The sequence below is a fragment of the Sceloporus occidentalis genome, unplaced genomic scaffold, assembly GCF_023333645.1.
Source record: "Sceloporus occidentalis isolate IW3139 unplaced genomic scaffold, rSceOcc1.0.p SCAF_4, whole genome shotgun sequence".
NCBI lineage: Eukaryota > Metazoa > Chordata > Lepidosauria > Squamata > Phrynosomatidae > Sceloporus > Sceloporus occidentalis.
Window position 1 is genome coordinate 36,104,616 of NW_028316984.1, and position 20,024 is coordinate 36,124,639.

General features: G+C 42.4%; 1 protein-coding gene across 1 annotated transcript in view; it reads left to right on the top strand.

Moving 5' to 3' along the window:
• The window catches only part of LOC149313735 (WAS/WASL-interacting protein family member 1-like), an 83,495-nt gene that overhangs the window by 27,708 nt on the left and 35,763 nt on the right, over positions 1-20,024 (top strand). The window contains exon 2 of the mRNA XM_089519716.1: positions 1,937-2,042. The gene's annotated coding sequence lies outside the window, so the exon portion shown is untranslated. The remainder of the gene's footprint in view (positions 1-1,936; positions 2,043-20,024) is intronic.

A 20,024-nucleotide genomic window follows, 5' to 3' on the forward strand; every position in this document is an offset into this window, starting at 1 on the left:
CAAAAGTCAGAAACAACTTGGAAGGCATACAACAAAAACAAATCATGCCCTCCTGCATTGTAACTGTCTGAAGATGCCATACTTGTGCCCCCTGCAATGGCATCTGTTGACTTCTCAGCAGATGAGGCCTGCTATACTGTCCAAAGAGTGCTAGCATTTTCATTTTTCTCTCTGTATGTGTGCACCTTCACGTCACCTATCAACTGATGGTGACTCCATAAATTTCATAGGGTTTTCTTAGGTGAGGAATATTCAGAGGTGGTTTTGCCAGTTCCATCTCTGAAATTTAGGATACACCAACCTGGTTGGTGGTCTCTCATCCAAATACTAACCAGGTATGATCCTACTTAGCTTCCAAGATCAGATGTGATCTGGTGCCTTTAGGGTATTAACAATTAGATCAGTTCTAAGTTGAATGGAAAGACAATGGGGCAGTGTCTCCTGAGCAAACATCAAGTAACTTCCTGAACTCTTCAACTTCCCTTCAGCTTCTTTCACACTTGGAGGGGGGTCTACCACAAAAAGCTTTTTCTTGCTGACTGAAAGATCACTTTTACCGCATGCACAAAAAAAATTATTCCAACATAAATAACCATTTGCCTCTTCAGCTTTTGGCACAATTTTCCAGTAGGGCTCTGTGTCCAGACTTAAATGCAAGCTTCACAACCTTGTCCCCTCTGTATTTTTAATACACAAATGGGTCCTGCTGTGAGAAATAAGGACTTCAGGACAGAGAAATTATCTGAAGAACACAAACCAGTACTTCAGGATTTGCATGGCTAAAGACAGGGCTGCTTCTAACATTAGACAAAGTGAGACAGCTGCCTCAGGCTACAGTTTAGAGGTGTCATAAAGGAAGCAAATTGTCATTTATTTACTTGGTTATTATTGTAATTACTGTCAAGAATGGGAAGAGGTGTTTATGGGACTGATTGTCTCATGTAGCAGAATAACTTGGCTAGCTTTGAATACAATGCATTTTGACTTGTGTGACTGGCTTTTACTGCTCTGCCTTAGGCAGAAAAGTATCTTGATCATTGATACGCGCATGCCTCTAATAACAAAGCTCTGGCAAAGAAACTCCTTTTTACAAGATCTTTTTATGCCCAGCCAGCCCTCCCTTTCTTCCTAGCCCTCTGTCTAGCAGATTTTCTTTTAGCAGCATCAGCATTAGGGAATGATGGAGGGCTGGAAAAAACACAGATTTGGTGTTGCATTGAAGCAGTATATTTCCAATAAACATTACAATAAGGTTTTAATAAAGGCTTTGTCTCTGTAGTCTTCTTTCTAAGTGGCCAGGGCTGGTTTTATCATTTGTGCACCATAAGGCATTGTGCTTATCTTTCTTGTGGAAGAAGTAACACTGTTTTGAAAACTCTGCTGGCTCTTCCTTTTGCACTGGTGTCTTTCAAAATTTCCTGTACTTCAGACCACAGTAAATAGGTATTGCCTGATCCAAAGTACAGTGGTGCAGTAGCTGGATTCCCATGTGAAAACAAATCAAGAAAAAGGGTCTCCTGCAGGAAGGCTTTGGAGATATGAGGGAGTTAATAGGAGGGAGGTTTTGTGTGTTTGTGTGTGTGTGTGTGTGTGTGTTTCACATTTGTGTGGTCCTGTCTTTGTGGCTTAGTGCTGGCCAAAGCGACAGCATGGTTTACATGAGTCAGCAGTGTGTCATCAACAGATTTCAAAACATTAACACGCTCCCCCCAAAAAAGGCTTTAGTATGGCCCTGAACTGACCAAAGAGGCATTCCTATACACTCCTAGTTATGTCTCATTCTGTTAACTATTTAATTTTGATGGACTCCAAGGTGCTGAACAGACAAAATGTAGCTGGTGGCATGATGCACAGAGAGGGAGGGAGGGAAAGAGAGAGAAGTATGAATATTCTTCATGAGAAAAAAAGTACATTAAACATTTTTTATTTAAACAAGGTGCTGTGCGGAAGTGTGGTGTCCTATGCTGCTCTCACAGGAAACAAGTAAAAAGCTGAACTGAATTTCAGAAGTGACAGGGCTGCTGCTGTTGAAGACATCACAGGTTTGTGCTTTTGTAGCAACTCCTTTTGTGTTTTTTACCAAAGATGTGTCATGTACTTTTAGGTTTGTCACAATTTGGGGTTAGAATGATTTGTCTCTTTAATTTTTTGATGGAGCACTATAGGTCTTCTATGTTCATATGAGAATAAATCAACACACCACACTGTGCACAGGGAAGAACTAAACAGCAGGTTGGCGGTTTGATGGGTCGGTTAGTTGGCAGGTTACTTGGTTAGTTGGTTGGTTGATTCCTTATTGTTGTTGGATGCCTTCGAGCCATTTCCAACTTATGGCAACTCTAAGATAAACCTGTTATGTGTTGTTTTTTTTCCTGGCAAGATTTCTTTAGAGGGGCTGAAAAGCATCCAATGAGTTGTCATGGCAGAACTGGGATATGAACCCTTGTCTCCCAGAGTCCTTGTCCAACACTCACACCACTGTACCACACTGGCTCTCTGAGTCATCCTACTCTCCTGTAAAAAGATGAGGATTTCAGTATTTCATGATGAAAATATTGCTTTTGTCTGTAGCACATCTTATGTCTGAAGTAGAGAGAAAAAGTTAAAAATATATTTTTAAATTGTACTTTATAGTAATTAGCAAAAGCACCACTAACCATAATCCGTGGGATTGGGCTGCATATGAGGCTCTTTTATGTGTATAAGTGTGTGTATGGTTTGTTAGTCCCTGCCATCTTGTGTTGTATAGGTTTAGTCTCCCTTATCCAGAATTTAAAAATTCAAAATGCAGTGTGCCCGCATCATACGTGGGCACAATGTACGCAGCTTTCAGCATACGCTGAAAGCCGCACTGGGAGAAGTCTCGGCGCGCGTGCCACAGGCACAAGCCCCATTATTTTTAATGGGGCTCAATATGTGGAATTCCCCTTACACGGGGGGGGGGGGGCAGATCCCCCACGTAAGGGAAGAAACCACTGTATTCCAAAATTCAGAATTGTCCACATGGATGGCTGAGGTAATAACATCTATGCTTTCTGATGGTTTAATATACACAAACATTGTTTCATGTACAGAATTGTAAAAAATATTATGTATAAAATTATCTTCAAACTCTGTGTATCAGGTGTATACAAAACATAAATGAATTTCATGTTTAGACTTCTAGGTGTCTAGGACTAGGACTTCTAGATGTCTAGGCCCCATTGCCAAGATATTTCATGTACCATATATATTTGACTATAAGTTGAGAAATTTTTGCCCCAAAATAGCCTCCAGAATCCTGGGCAGATTTATGCACAGGGCAATAGGTCCTTCAACCAAGCCTCTCCTTAGTGGAGTTGCCTCCACAAGGGGCAGCCCAATTGGGGAGAGCCTGGGAAAGGCGAGCGTTTGCCCCGCAACCTCTCCCTGGCTGGGCTTCCTCCGCAGGGAAAGCCCAGGCAGGGACAGGCTTCCAAGGGCGAGCACTCCCCCTGGAGTCTTTCCCTCACTGGGCTTCCTCCACAGGGAAAGCCAAGTTAGGGACAGGCTTCCAAGGGCACGTGTTCGCCCTGGAGTCTCTCCCAGGCTGGGCTTCCTCCACAGAAAAAGCCCAGGCAGGGACAGGCTTGCAAGGGTGCACGTTCCCCCTGGAATCTCTCCCTTGCTGGGCTGCCCCTTTAAGTCCAACCTCTACATAGCCACGAGTCATATAAAAATCCATATTTTTTTTTGCCCCAAAAGTTGACCTCGACTTATAGACATGGTCAACTTATAGACGAGTATATACGGTATATTCAAATATTCTAAAATCTGAAAAAGTCAAATCCAAAACACTTTTGGCCCCAAGCATTTCAGATAAGAGAGACTCAGCCTGTAATATAAGATGATGAATATGCTAAAAGAATAGTTACTTTGAAAAGTAAAGAAAATAAAATGGATCCAGGATTCCAAGAGCTGCTTAGTGTTGCATAAGGGGGATCTGGATTCCTCACTCCTTCCCCTTTAAGAACAGAACCTTAAACCCCATTTCCCTGCTATATCACAAACTGTTTTTGAAAAACGCAACAGTTTCAGTTATGTTTTGCCATGTGGCCTTTGATGTGATAGTCTGTTTGATGGAAAACTAGTTTAAAGAGCAATGAGAGAGTCAGGGAACCAGTTTTATGGCAATTTGGACTATGTTTTTTGTGAACCATTCATTCACATTTGTCCTGAAATCCAGGCCTATGGATGCTTTCCTGAACCCAGTTTATTGTAGTGGTTAGAGTTTTAAACAAGGACTAAGGAGGCCCAGTTCAAATCCTCTAAAAAGGATAATGGATGTACAAAATGGGGAAGAGGAGGGAGAATCATGTATGCTACCTGTGACCTGCTCAAAGAAAGGATAGAACTTGAATACAGATAAATAAACCAAGACGAAGAACATGAATACAGCTCAGTGAACCAAAATGTCTGCAGCACATTAAAGTGCTTCTTGGAATTGGATCAGATGGCATAACTTTAAAATGTGGAGCATGCAGCAATATGCGATCTTTTTTATAGAATTCTAGAGTAAGGCAAGGGTTTTCTTGGCAAGATTTATTCAGAGGAAGTTTGCCATTGCCTTCCTCTGAGGCTGAGAGCATTTGACTTGCCCAAGGTCACTCTGTAGGTTTCCATGGCTGAGTGGAGATTCAAACCCTGGTGTCCTGGTGCCCTTGTCCAGCTCTCATACCATTATACTGTGTTGGCTCTTAATTGTAAAACTCTGCCCTCCCACTGCATAGAGGTTAAAGGAAGGGGGCATTGGCACTAATGCAATTTTTTCTAAGTCATGCCAGGGGCGGTTGTAAAAAAACAAATGTGGGATCCAGGGTGGAGGAAGGTTTAAATCCCAGATCCAAGCTGAACCCATGTCTTATTGAAGAGTAAAAAAAAGTCACATATGTAGCTGCATAATACACATTTAATTTATCATATAGTTTGACCATCTGTCTTTCTTGTCCCACTGGCATGTAATGTACAAATATTTGGTTTTCAGAGTGTTTGTTTTAGAACATGCTTATTCTTGACATTAAGGCTTGGCTGGTGTTTTTCTCTCTCCTCATTCCCCAACCTCTTGATTTCATATGGTCACCAACACAGAGGAGAAAAATACAATTTGAATTTTGACATATGTAATAAAATCTATACCTAGCATTTCCTGCTGCCATGAAAAGTTTCAAACCCCTCCCCATGGAAAGATTATATGAATTCTCAACATAGGTAGATTCAAGGAACTACTCTTAGATCTACAAAATTCTAATTTCATGATGGAAGAACACAAAACATCTGTTTTGCACAATATTTGTAGTGACGAAGTCTGTGAGACTGGCTGCATGAGCTAGTATTGTGGTATGGTCATCACATATCCCCCTTAGTGCTCATGGAACAAAGTGTGTAAAACTGAACTCGACTTCTGGGAGAGAAGAGGACGTTGTCAGTTGGGCTGGGATTAAAACCTCACCTAGTTTTTAGTAACAAGAGCAGCTTTCCCACAAGAGTTAGGGAAGCAAAGGAGCTGTTCCTTAGCAAGTGTGCAAGCAACAGGGAAAAGTGAACCTGTATAAAGATTAGTTGGAGAACCAAGAGCAGAGGAGACAAGGTGTTCAGACAAAAGTTGAATAATGATTGAGGGAGCTCAGAAGAAACCACATAGAATCAGGGACTGTGTGATATTGGGGAAGGAAGCAAAAAGATGAAGGAGTCTGGACAAGAGACAAGGAAGCTAAAGCTAGTGAGAGGAAGTTAGCTTATGTGCTGAAGCCAGCACAAGACTGTGGCAAAACATCATCTAACTTGAGAGGCACAGGAGGGATCATGGCTGCCGCCTTTAGGTAGAGTGAAGCAACTGCCTCGGGTAGCAGATGCTGTGGTGGTAGAACACCAGCTGTGGTACCAGTCCCTCAGTTGTGGCACCATGAAGTGGTGGCACCCTCTGTCTTCTAAATTGGTTTGTGCCCTCAGGTATGGTGAAGGATGCTCTCCCGTTGCCTGTGTTGAAGGGAAGATCTAGTTTCTAGTCCATTCAGCTTCTGTGTATGGAATGGGAGGGGAAGGGCATTTTTTAAAATTTACATCAGGCATCAGAATGTTTTGGGTTGACCTTGGGAAGGGCTGTGCAATACTGGCAGGGAAGTAAATGGGTAGACAAAGATCTGGAGGGAAGTTGTTCATTGGGACTGTCAGTTAAGAAACCATAGAGACAATCCCAGTGTATGCATAGATAGATCTGGAAAGGTACCAAGCCTTGTGTAGAAGGAAAGCCGTGCATTGTAGCATCTGCTATTCCACAGACTAAACCCTAAAAGAACCACAAGAGGGTGTGAGGATGTAGGAGCTTAGATTTTTAATTGATGTAAAGCGATTGAACGTCTAGTTCCTTGTCTGCATGTTTTCCTCTTGGTTACTAATTACAGGTTGAGCCTTCCTTATCTGAAATGCTTGGGACCAAAAGTGTTTTGGGGTTTCAGATCCCCCCCCCCCGATTTTGGAGTGTGGGACCTAAGTCTAAACATGAAATTCTTGTTCCCTCCCTGGGCGTGAAGGTGACTAAACTGAAGCTATTGTACTTTGGCCACATCATGAGAAGGCATGACTGATTAGAAAAGACAATACTGTAATGCTAGAAAAGACAGAAGGCAATTGAAAGAGGCAGACCACACACCAAATGAATAGACTCAAGCCTGCATGACTTGAGCAGAGTGACTGAGGACAAGGGGCTTGGAGATGTCTCATGCACAGGGTCTCTGTGAGTTGAAGTTGGCTCAAGGGCAGTTAACAACAACACCAATACACCTTATCACATAGTGTGAAGGTAATTTTATACACATTTTAATAATTTTGTGCATGAAACAGTTTATGTACATTAAACCATTAGAAAACAAAGTCGTCAATATCTCAGCATCCCATGTGGACAATTTTAGATTTTAGAATATTTTGGATTCTGGAATTGCAGATAAGAGAGACTCAGCCTGTACTAATTCCACTTTGGGTTTTATATGATGTACAAAACTGAATGGAAAATGTTTTTGAATACTTCATTTGAACATTCAAAAGTCATACAGAGCCAAGGAAACTCATGAACAGTGTGTTATACAAATGAATAATGTTACTTGATGAGAAAAACTGAGAAGTTAACTAAGAGGAAGTGGGGGAGTTAAGAGCATTGTGACAGAAGCAAAGAGGAAAAAACAAGAAGGGGTTTGTACAAAAATGGCACTGTCTATTTAAAAAAAGCATTCTTGGGGGGAAAAGGTGTGATCGGGTAATTAATGTTGCAGATTAAAATAAAAGGGTATCTAGAAAATACACATAATTCAGTGAACATGGAAAAGATGGACATTTCATGAAATGCTGAAGAAATATTCGAGACTAAACAGAAAAGAAAGAGAAACTGATTCAGAAGAGTAATTTATTTTTTCTTATCTTTATCTTGCAATTTTATTTTTATTTTATTTGAAGAATAAACTTGCTTTTAGGTTTAAGTGACCTTTTTTGAGAGGAAGGTGAGATATAAATGTAATAAATAAAAGAATATTCAATAAGGAAGTCAAATTGCGCCAGATAGCAAAAATATGATAATATCCCATGGTTGGATGTTAGTGTTAAGTGTGCCTATTGTGGGCTGGCTTAGCAATACTGGAAAGAGGCAGATTTTTGAAATACAGTGGCCTTTGGTATCTGCTGGGGTATGGTTCCAGGACCCCCCCGTAGCTACCAAAGTCCTTGGATCTTCAAGGTCAGTTGTATATAATGGCATAATAAAATGTTGCTCCTTATATAAAATGGCAAAATCAAGGTTTGCTTTTTGGAACTGTTTTCTTTATATATGTACCATATATTTTCAAGCTGTGGGTGGTTGAATCTGTGGATGCAGAATGAGAGGGCTGATTGTACCTCTGGTAGATTTTCTCTCATCCTTCATGTGGTACTATCTAAACTAAAGCTTTGAGAGCTGTTGTGGAATAGTTTGTGCCTCAGCTTGGTTTGCTCAGGCCTGGATAGTGAACAGTTGCAGTTTCTCAGCCTAACCAACTTTGATGGAATGATTCTTGTGATATAAAATGGGAAAAATATTATCTATGCTACTGGTGCGGGGAGGAGGTCTTTGGCGATGGTATTTCCTACTTACTAATAACATATTGGTTTTGCTTTTCATACTGGCCTAAGTGCAGCAAATCCAAAAACTGGACCAATGCACAACAATTTGTCAGGGAGTTCTACATCATGTGCCAGTCGTGGCTGGTGGGTCCCATGTCATGGGGCAATGAATTCATTGCAGGTTTTAGTTCAGATTTACAGGAGATGTCCAAAATGCTGAACCGTCTCCTCAAAGCCTGTTCAGTACCTTGGACTTTTCCCTTAAAGCTATCCAAAACTTGGACTGAATTCATTGCCCCACCGACATGGGACCTACCAGCTACCACTGCCATATGCCTATTTCAAACTGGTACTAAGCCTACCTGCCTTCTCCTCTTTGAGGAGAACTGTGGTCATCCTGTCTTATCAAGACTACATGTGAAAGGGATCTAGGAGTCCTAGTAGATTGCAAGTTGAATGTGAGTCAACAGTATGATGCAGCAGCTAAAAAAGCCAGTGAGATTATAGAGCTGTATCAATAGAAGTATAGTGCCGAGGGAAGCCCTAGTGCCACTATATTCTGCTTTGGTCAGGCCTCACCTGGAATACTGTGTCCAGTTCTGGGCACCACAATTCAGAAAGGATGTTGAGAAACTGGAGTGTGTGCAAAGGAGGGCAACCATGCCCTATGAGTAGAGACTTAGGGAGCTGGGTATGTTTAACCTGGGGAAGAGACAGTTAAGAGGTGATATGATAGCCCTGTTTAAATATTTGAAGGAGTGTCATATTTTGGCTGGAGCAAGCTTGTTTTCTACTGCTTCAGAAAACAGGACATGGAGCAATGGATTCAAACTACAGGAAAAGGGATTCTAGCTCAACATTAGGAAGAACTTCTTGACAGTAAGAGCTGTTCAACAGTGGAATATACTGCCTTGGAGTGTGGTGGAGTATTCTTCTTTGGAGGTCTTTAAACAGAGACTGGATGGCTATCCATTGGGGTGCTTTGATTGTGTGTTCCTGCATGGCAGGGGGCTGAACTGGATGGCCCTTGAGGTCTCTTCCAACTCTATGATTCTATTATTCTAAATTTCCCTCTCCTCCTGATATACTGTACCTCACTGTCATTTGAATGCATTCCACTACTTCTGCATTGGAGCCATGCACAGCATTTGCAGTAGATGTGGCAAAAGTTGCTCACCTAAGTAGATTTTAAAGTGAATTCATTAAGTGAAGAGGTGTGTAGCCAGCAATTAGACCTGTAAGCATATGAATCCTAGCTGGTGGGCAGCAACAACAATAAAGAGTGGTGGTCTTCAAGCCTTGTTTGGAGAACTTTTTTTGGAGGTATCACATCAGCCACTTGTTGTTGCCTGTCTTCAAGTAGTTTCTGACATATGGTGACCCTAAACCAAACCTCTGATGGGGTTGTCTGGAGCTGAGAATGAATGGCTCACCCAGGATCACCCCGTGAGTTTCCATGGCCAAGTGGGGAAATCGAACCCCAGTCTCCAGGGTCATGGTCCCAAGCCCAAACCACTACAGTATGCTGGCTCCCACACTAGCCACTAGGGGAGTGAATGCTGGACTAAAGTTGTCTTTTGCCTAATCAAAAAGATCTCTTACTGTTTATAGGACTCTACACGAAGAGCAAAAAATCAGAGTTGAGTGATAGTTTTGTGAGGGTCTGCTATCTCTACCTTGGGACTTCGTCTAGCTGCAGACCTAATGGCACACCTGACCACTTGTTTCTACTCATGGTTCTTTTTAATTTTTATTTATCTGCTTGAGCTTTTCAAAGGAAGAAATGCATGTTGTAAAAGGTGTTTCCCTAACTTTGAATTCTGTGGCTGTTCAACCAAGTATCTTGATGATCACTTAGATTCTTATTTAAGCAAAAACAACAAATAGTTCTGTGGAACGTAAAAGAAATTAACAAATGTAATACAGTTCCCCAGGGCTCTGTTCTGGGTCCCCTTCTGTTTTCTCTCTACACACTGTCCTTAGGAAAACTCATTAGCTCTTTTGGCTTTTCCTACCATCTGTATGCCGATGACATCCAGTTGTATCTTTCCACCCCTGATCTTTCTCCAAGGCTTGAACAGCAAGTCTCGTCTTGCCTCACAGCTGTCTCGCAGTGGATGCGCCATCGGCGTTTGAAGCTCAACATGTCCAAGACGGAGCTTCTTGTCTTTCCTCCTAAGCCCACCCTTCAACTCTCCTTTTCTGTCTCTGTGGACAACATTTCCATTCAACCAGTCCAGCAAGCCCGCAGTCTTGGTTTTATCTTTGATTCTTCTCTGTCGTGTATCCCTCAGATCCAGACCACAGCCAACGCTTGTAGATTCTTCTTGTACAATATTGCCAAAATCCGACCATATCTCTCCACCTCTACTGCCAAGATTGTGGTCCATGCCCTAGTGATCTCATGACTTGATTACTGTAATGTCCTCCTGGCTGGGCTTCCTCTTTCTCACCTCCGTCTTTTAATCTCTGTTCAGCATTCAGCTGCACGCATTATCACTTCCACCCACCACTCTGACCACATCTCTCCTGTGTTGGCATCCCTTCACTGGCTCCCCCTCCCTTTCCGTATTCAGTATAAGTATAAGTATAAGACATTTAAAGCCCTCCATGGACTGGCCCCTCCTTACTTATCAGACCTTCTTTCTCCTCACCTTCCCACCAGGGCCCTCCGTTCTGGTAGTCAAGGTCTGCTGTCTCAGCCCTGGATTTCCTCTGCCCCATCCCGGATTCGCCCCTTTTCAATTGCTGCCCCTCACTCCTGGAACCTTCTTCCCCCACAAGCAAGAGCCATCACCTCTTTAACCAGCTTCAAAACGGAGTTGAAAACCATCCTGTTCAGAGTAGCCTTCCCAGGCATTGCATAATTGTCGCTTGTTATTTGGTGTTCTTTTGTTGTCTGTTTATCAAACCATTTCCTGTATTGCTATGTACTGTATATGTATTATCCTACTTGAGAGTATGTATTTTCCCTGGAAAATTATTAACCATCCATTAAGAACCCAAGCCCTCCCTCCAGTCCATCCAGGCCTTGGAGGTAGAGAGGAACTGCTGGACCTCTTACCCTTTCCCTCCACCCCTCCCTTCTCCTTCTGTGTCATGTCTTTTTAGATTGTAAGCCCGAGGGCAGGGAACCGTCTAACTAAAAAGATTGCATGTACAGCGCTGTGTAAATTTACAGCACTTCATAAATAAAGGTTAATAATAATAATACCAATTTTATGCTATCCACGTCATGAAGCTGGATAGTTTTGAAAGTGAATTCAGAGGAAAATGAAATGCAGAAAGTGCTGATAGTGAGGTGTATGGTTTTGGATAAGACAAGCCTCCTAGCACTAGGCAAGCTAATTAACCTATGTAGTGTGATAAGAAAGGGTTGTCCTCAGGTTAAGCCTCTGGTGTCAGGCTACTAGAGCTTCCTAAGGGATTTTAATTCAGCAGTAAAGTGAGGCAACTCAGTCTCTATTTAGTTTCAGTTGAGTCCCACACTAGAGTTCCATTCAGTCTTTATTAATTGTACTGTAGTTAAAGTATTCCTGCACAGGGTGACAAGGTGTCATAACTGCAAAGGAGGACAAGGCATTGCAAAATGTAGGACATTGCAACATAAAGGCTGAAAAAACCACTAATATAAATGTAAATTCATGCTTCTAAGGTATGCTCAGGACATTTTGAAATTCCTCTTGGACAGAAGGTTGAATGTAGTAAATGTACCAGAAAAGGAGGACATCTGGTCACCTTGTTCTTGCATAATGTTGTGATTTGAGAGTTGAGTCACTATGTTATAGAGGTTTGAATGTTGGACTAAGGGCTTATCCACATGGGGGATTTACCCCCAAATTCCCCATGGGCTCACTGTGTCCTACTTACATGACCCAGGTCCAAAACCCTGACTCAAGGCTGGACTGTCTTCATGACACCTGCATCTGATTCAGAGTTTCCTGCCCGTTGTTGTTGTTGTTGTTGTTGTTGTTGTTGTTGTGTACTTTCAAGTCATTTCTGACTTATGGCGACCCTAAAGCGAAACTATCATGGGGTTTTCTTGACAAGATTTGTTCAGAAAAGGTTTCCCATTGCTTTCCCCTGAGGCTGAGAGAGTGTGACTTGTCCAAGGTCACTTAAGAAGTGGATTTTCATGAGTTGGGATTCAAACCCTGGTCTCCGGTGTCATAGACTAAAACTCACACCATTACACTATGCCATATCTATTCCCGCTAACCCACATTTAAGTAATGCACCTTTTGCTGTGGGCTTTCATCTCTGTTACCAGTGACCATGGCAGCTGCTTGTTCACTTGTGATCCCTGCAAGCTGCCTAGCACCATCACTGTGGCATGAGTTGCTCTGAGGTCAGAACAAGGTGCCTAGCATGAAAGTGTGGTTGGGTGCCTCATTCTGACCTCAGCAGTGGCACTGAACAATGAACAGGGGCCACTTGGGAACGTAGTGTGCCCATCATTTGCTGCAAGAGCAGAACAAGTAAGAGATGAATTTGGGGTGAATTCAGGACTAGAATACTCCAGGAATAACCCTAGGATAAGGCTACTGTAAAGGAGTTGACTTGAATAACACCATCACAACTAACGTATTTCTATTAGGTTGCACCTTCTAAAATTCTGTTTTTGCAGCATACCATTGAATGCCCTCTGAACTATGAGCATTTCTCCCTGTCAATTTGGCCACCCTGTTTCACTGCCTTTCCCCAATACTCTCCCTGTTTTATCCATCTGAATTCAAGTTCTTTTAAGTCTTTTTTTCTATTAAAATCTCACTGTGAGATGGGGCTAGTGAATGTGTTGTGTTGGGGAAGGGGTATGTTTTGGTTATGCTGTTTTGGTCTATTTGTGTGCAGTCTGAAGCGAGTGAAATAAATTTTCTTATGGAATTATTTACTGGAATATTATGTTGGGGATATGTTAGGTTGGAAATAGGTTGGAGTGAATGGAGAACTATGATTAATGGGAAAACTGCATAGCTAATCAAGAACCCACTCTGGTTACCTACACATTTTATTTTGCAGTGCGACTATGTAAATAATCTCACTCATGCATTCCCAATTTGTTATTCACACCACTTTTTTAAAATCGGAACTGCATCTATGCACACCTTTGAGTTCTGTTGCTCTCACATGTCCGCACCCGAATAAAGATGGAGTTAGTGATGCAGATGTATTCCAAAACACATTCAAGACATGCAGAGTTTTATTCCCCACAAAAAAACTGAATCAGCTGCATTCAAAATTCATGTGAATTCACTGTTTGAATAACTCCAGAGATGCTTCAGGAATTTGTCTTTTGTCAATCTACAAATTCAAGTATCAATTGAATAATGTAATGACTATTCAGACATAGTTCTTTCCTCAAAGCATCAACATATATATGTAAGTATATATGCAAATATATAGTTTTATAAGGTGCAGGTGAAGAAGTAGAGCAGCACAGAGTTTGGCTGACACACACGTGGAAGTGATACAGACTGGAACTCCTAATTTCTGTGGTCATGAGCCAGGATTTTGTTTTGTTTTGTTTTGTTTTTTGCATTATCTGATGTATCCATTCCTTAATTTTAGCCAAGATTCTAGTAAACTGTGGTTGTAGGGTAGTGTATCCTAAGTCTTCTATAGGACTAGCCAAAGGAATGCTAATTTGGGAATAGGAGCTAGCAGGTACTGTTGTGTTATCTGTTGAAATTTTAAAACTGACTAGTTTACTGTTAGCTTTGAAATGCTTCAAGCTTCTGTTTTGATTATTCCTAATTGATCCTTCCAAGTGTAGTAGTATTGGTGGCACCATTTTTTTCAAACATAAGTTTAGCTTTAAGCTTGCTTTTTAAAAAGTATAATTGGTTTTATATTGGTATAAAATAGTAGTGGGTGGTGGTGGTGGTTATATATATATGTGTGAGGGAAGGGCTTGCTTTCTCCAAATAGTCTCTCACAGGATGGCTGCACCCACACTACTGAAATAATCCAGTCTGACACTACTTTAATCTCCATGGCTCAGTGCTGTGGAATTCTGGGATTTGTAGTTCGGTGAGATATTTAGTTTTCTCTGTCAGTGAGCTCTGGTGATATGTTTGCTCGAGGGGTACATAACCTGCTGTTGCCATTACACATCTTTGCTTCAGGTGGACTATTGGATGGAGAGGAAGACTCCATTGAGTTGGAAGGGGCGTTGTCAGCCATCCAATGTCCTGCTTGGAAATCCAGAGCTAAAGTATGAGCATCAGATGACTTGTTCTACCACCCATCTAGAGAAGTGGTTCTTTTGCCCATTTGCTCTTACTATTTTCTGTTGTTCAAACAAAAGTTACTCTTCTAGTCCTGCCCTTAGAGCAGTGGTCCCTAAATTGTACTCTTTAAGGGATTTTGGACTTCAGCTCCCAATAATCCCAGACTATTGGCCAACATGGCTGAGGCTTCTGGGAGTTGAAGTCCAAAATCTCTTAAAGGGCGCAATTTGGGGATCACTGCCCTAAAGTAGTTGAAAATATGCTTTTGTCTCCAATTTTGTGACATCTCTTTTTTTTGCATTTGTAGCAAGCTGGTATAACCTCTTTTCAGCCTTATCTTCTCCAAGCCAAACATAAACAGCTTTTTCAATGTTTGCCAACAGGGATTATTTTCCACACTACTCACAACTTCTTTCTTGCTGAGGCATTCCAGAAACCAACATGCTGATTCCACCACCCATCTCCTTGCTCTTGCTAGATTAGGACTCAAGCCATTAGGTTTAAAAGTACCATAGTTACATGTTTTTTGACTGTGAGCAAAGTCTGCAAAGCAATTTATTGCTAATGTCTCAGCAAACATAACTGCAATTTGTTACACTGCTTTTTGGAGCCCACCAGTCTACTTTGAGCCAGATGTCAGCTCCTTTTGGTTTTCTACATGACTGTATATCTCTTAATTCTTTTCCTACCCCACCCAAGAAAATCAGTAAGAGGATTGCAAATGTTGGTAGACATACAAAACTCTGTGCTGTATCCTTTCAAGTGGAATCTTCTGTATACTATGTATTAGACAATGGAACAAAAATATTTTAAACCCTTGGCACAAGCTTTGACTCTCATGCATATTTATTACTTACAGTACATAGTTACCTTCTCTGCTGGTTGCTAGCTAGAAAAATCATATTTTCTTTGCTACATAATCTTAAATACCAATCTAAGTTTTGCAAGGTTTCCCCTCCCCACCACCCACCAAATGTTGTTGACAAACAGCCGTTCTCTTAATCTTGAAATGTATGTAAAACAGAAAAGAACATGGGGTTTTGATCTCATTTTGGGTATCATCCAGACACAGTAGGACCTGAAATGGAATACATAAACCTTGCACAGATGTATGGGCATAAGACTTACAAGGAACTGGGATTCCAGTTTTACTTTGGCAAGAAAGAAGTTTTTCCAAGATCTCTGGAAATTTAGCTTTCTGTATATCAGTGACTGAAACTTAATAAACAGAAAGTAAGAGAGGCAAAAAAAGATTCCCCCCCTCTTCTAACAGAGACAAAATATTTATCCATACTGTGGCAACATTGCATAGCTGCAGACTCCAACAAAAGCAAATTAGCTGACACTCAGTATTATATATTCAACTTTGACAAGGAGACAGAGGCCTTTGCCTTCTGCACTTGTGGTTTTAGAAGGTACTGAAGCTTCACAGGAAAACAGTTAAATTGCATCTCTATTAAAGCATTTCTACTTATTTTGCAAGACACCAAGCCAGTGTTCTTTCAAATGGCTGACTGTTGAGTCTCACCTTTTAAAAAAATAATTAGAGGGAACCATCTAAACCATCTCGCTGCTTCACACAGTGATGTAAACTCACAGGGAGATCGAGGCAAAACTTAGGATTTGATCAGGCTTTTATTGTGCAATCACTTTGGCCTCTTAATAAAATTTATGGCATTGTCTTCCATTTATACCCCTCCCATATTTTCTTGCCACTTCTTTCATTTGTAATTAGTGTATTTTGATCGTTATCATAAGGAGCACCTCCCCCTACCAAATAACCAAATCCTTCCTTTGCTTTCAGCTTTCCTTAGCTGCTGCAGCTCTTGCCTACATGATCCTCTTGCCCACAAACCTAAACCCTTCTGCCCTCCCATCGAGACATGCAGAAATCAAAACTAGGAAGTCTCCAGTTGGCCCAGGTATCTGGGTCAGACAAATGGAGCAAGCTAGGATGCTGGGCTGGCTTTGAGTTTCTGGAAAGTTTAATCCAAAAAAGGATTTCCCCCATGTTTGGGGGGTAATAATCCCTTTGGAGAACACTGTGGGATGCTGTAAGCCATTCAGAACCTCCGTATTCAGAATCTGTGTGTGAATTATCCTGCAAGGTTGTTGTAAACCAGTGCAACTGGAGGTGGTAATCCCTGGACCAATGCCAGGCCCTGAACCATTGGATGAAGAGTTTTGAGGAAAGAAAGAATCAGTTACCTGTATAGGCAATCCCTGGCACCTGAGGGCAGAGAATTGCTTGTCCCGCACATCAGATAGACTAGGAAGCACTCTATTTCAACCATAGCCCCTTCCAGCAAGCAGTGTAGGGATGGACTGCATATTTCTTTTGCTTTGAAATTTTGCAGTTTTATGGATAGGTTTTAAAAATCATTCACAGCCAATAATGCTGAAAAGAGGAGAAAGTATGTTCTTTGCTGCTACCTTTTAGGAGACTGGAGAGAAATTAGGCACTGTGCCCAATAATAGCTTAAAATTTTGGCCTTGCCCCTTGATTTCCAGCAGCAGCTCTCAACTCCTTGAGGACATTTTGCAATAGCTTGTCAGTGCAAACCAGGAAATGACAGCAGCAGACAAAAGGATTATTCCTTCTCTTTTTCTCTATTTGGGTCTCTTCCTTCTTTTCCAGCCTCTCTGCTCCATCTTACTTCTCTCATCCTACACACAACAGTTCACGTGAGCAGTTTCATCCTGATCTTGCTGGGGGGGGGGGTTGTCTCCTGATTCCTTAGGGTCCCCACCCCCAGTTAAAGATATTTGTACAATACTTCTGAAAAGCCTGGAGTTTTCCTAGCTCTGCAAGATATCTCCCTCTTGTGTGTGAGTAATGCCATTTAGGCCATATGAGTGACGGCACTGAGAATATAATCAGAATTAAAGTAGACAGTAAAAACCCCACAGGAGAATATCTCTTTCCTACAGGAAGCTTGTGAGTTTGTTGTGTGTCTGTGTTTTAAATATAGCTTCACGTGCTTTTTCAGTGCTGATTATTCCCAAATATTGGCTGACTTTTGAATCCCAATTTGGGGGAAAAGTCATTTCTGAAGCTTGCATGATTTTCCTCAAACCAATAGGCTGTGGGTGCTACAGGTTCAGCTGAGGACATAGTTTTGTATTAAAGCTTCCCTTAACTGTTGGAAGCAGATTCATCAGTGAGTTGATACTTCTCATTTAAACATTTAACAAAAAATAATAATCTTGCAAGTTTAGCTAAATTGTTAATTTATAAAATGTGTATTTGTTCAAAGAACAGTTACTATGCCATGTCTTTTAAAAAGTACTAATATTAAATAGAAAAAATGGGACAGATTGCAGAGGTTTTCTTCTGGAAACAGCTGGCCTGAAGAGTGAGTGCAGTGCTCATTCTGCTCTGCATACTTTTCCTTCTAAGTTTTTGGCCAAAACATTGTTTTCTAGCTCTGTAGCCCAGCTCCTTGGTTCTCCTCTGCAGAGCAGTGCTGGGAGGAGTCAGATCTCAGCATGGAGGTAGTAGGTAAGGGTGGGAGAATTTGACCCTTTCTCTCACAGCTGCTTTTCTTCTGCACTTCTCCATCCAAATGGGATTCCACATGTAGGTGTACAGTTTCTCATATATTATATTTTCTTTTTGTACGCAATCACAGTAAAACAGTAAAGTACTGTATGTAGTTCTATATCAGAAAGCTGATAGGAAGAAAATCAACTCATTTGAGATGTGGTGCTGGAAAAGAGTGCTGAGGATATTGTAGATGGCTAAAAAGATCAACAAATGGGTCCTTGAACAGATAGTCTGAACTCTCCCTGGAAAACAAGGGCGGGATACAGACGGGCAGGGGAAGACGTCTTGGAGGTGTATTCTGCTGAATACGGAGCCTCCAGACCGCCCACCCCGGGGGCGTGGCTCAGGAGATTGGGCTTCCACATGGGGGGCAGTGAAGACGCCTCACCTGGGGCCGTTTCTGACCCGCAGTTTCCAAACCGCCGCCTCGGAGGACGCTGCAAAGAGAGAGGCAGCTTCCTCACGGGCGGCCAAAAACGGGGCTTTTTTTTTCCTTTGCCGGCTGGCGGATGCGCAGCTGCGCAGCTGCAACGCTAAGCAGCGGCGGCAGAAAGCCTATGTGCACATTTAAAGTGCCCAAGCCCCTTTAAAACTTTTCCCCCCACTCTGCCCAAGAACAATGGTGGTCTCCTGCCAGCTGGTGATCAGCTGGTGTTGGCATCCTTGTCCTCTTGCACTTTGCCAGTGTCACCAGCATCATGGATGCCTCCTCTCCTTTGGTCCCCGCGCTCCTGCTGAATCTGCAATGCACAGCCACAGATGTCGCCGCTGCCACCGCTGTCCCCCTGCCATCCCCCATCACCTCCCTTGTATATATGTAAATATTTACAGTTTTAGTGGTTTTTATTGTTAGGTGAAAATGGCACAGGAATGTGTGTAGGGGCTCACTTTAAAGTCCAAACTTTCCAAGCAGCGCATGCGTACATGTTGCTCTAGGGTTAGGGTTAGGGTTAGGGTTAGGGTTACAAGTCTTAAAATGCGCTGCAGCTGTGCTGCAGCTTCCACACCTGCATGGCAGCTGACGCTGCAATTAAAGCCTGACTGCAAACTGCGCATGTTCCAGGACCCCGACTCATTATGCGACGCAGCTGACTCTGAGCTTTTAAATGGGCAACTTAAATTAGCGGCGTAGCAATTCTGGCGTACCGGTGCAGCAGCTTACAGACGGAGCTGCGCATCAAACGGAAAAGAAGCGGAGAAAAGCAGCACCGTTTTAATGCCGCTTCTTCCCGCTTGGGGCGTGCGGGGGGCGTGTTCATGGCGGCATTCAGGTAAGGCCCGTCTGAAGGCTCTACCTTCATGACGTCATGAATACACCCCTTTTTGCCCGTCTGTATCCCGCCAAGATGACAAAACTGAAGTTGTTATACGTTGGCCACATCATGAGAAGGCATGACTCGCTGGAAAAGACTCTAATTCTAGGGAACATGGAAAGTAACAGAAAAAAACCAGGAAGACCACATGCGAGATGGATGGACTTAACCAGGGAGATCACAGGCCTGAATCTGCAGGACCTAAGCAGAGCAGTGGAGGACAAGGGGGTCTTGGAGATGCCTCATCCATGGGGTTGCCATGAGTCGTGATTGACTTGAGAGCAGTTAAAAACAACAACAAATTTAATTCTAGAGCCTGAGGCTCTAAGAAGTAAAACACCTAGGAAATAAGTTTTGTGGAAATCAGCAGAGCTTGGGGTAAGTTTGCTTAAGATAATTCAGGACCATGCAAGCCATCCAAGTGTTTTAAGTGCCTTAGCACTCCTCTCCCCCTCTTCAGTGCTCCAGCATCCTCACTTGCTCCCTATTCTGAAAAGTACTGGCTGATCTACTGGTTTTCTCCTTCTCTTATGATTCACGTGGAAGTGGTGGGCAGCTGAAGCCTTGAATGCCATTACAGTAGCCCATGCTCCCCTGCTGCTTTCAACTGTGCCTGTATCTTCTGGACACATGTAGCCTGGCCTACATGATCTTAGTCTCAAGCCCCGACATCTGAATTTAATGGTGCCTCTGCAGAGGGGAGACTGTGTCCCAGAGTTCAGTGTATGATGTGTGTATGTGTTCCATAGAATGTGTATTTCAAGTATGCCTGAGAGACATAACAGGCCTACTTGCATCCGCTGTGGAACTAGCACTTTTTGTTCACTGACC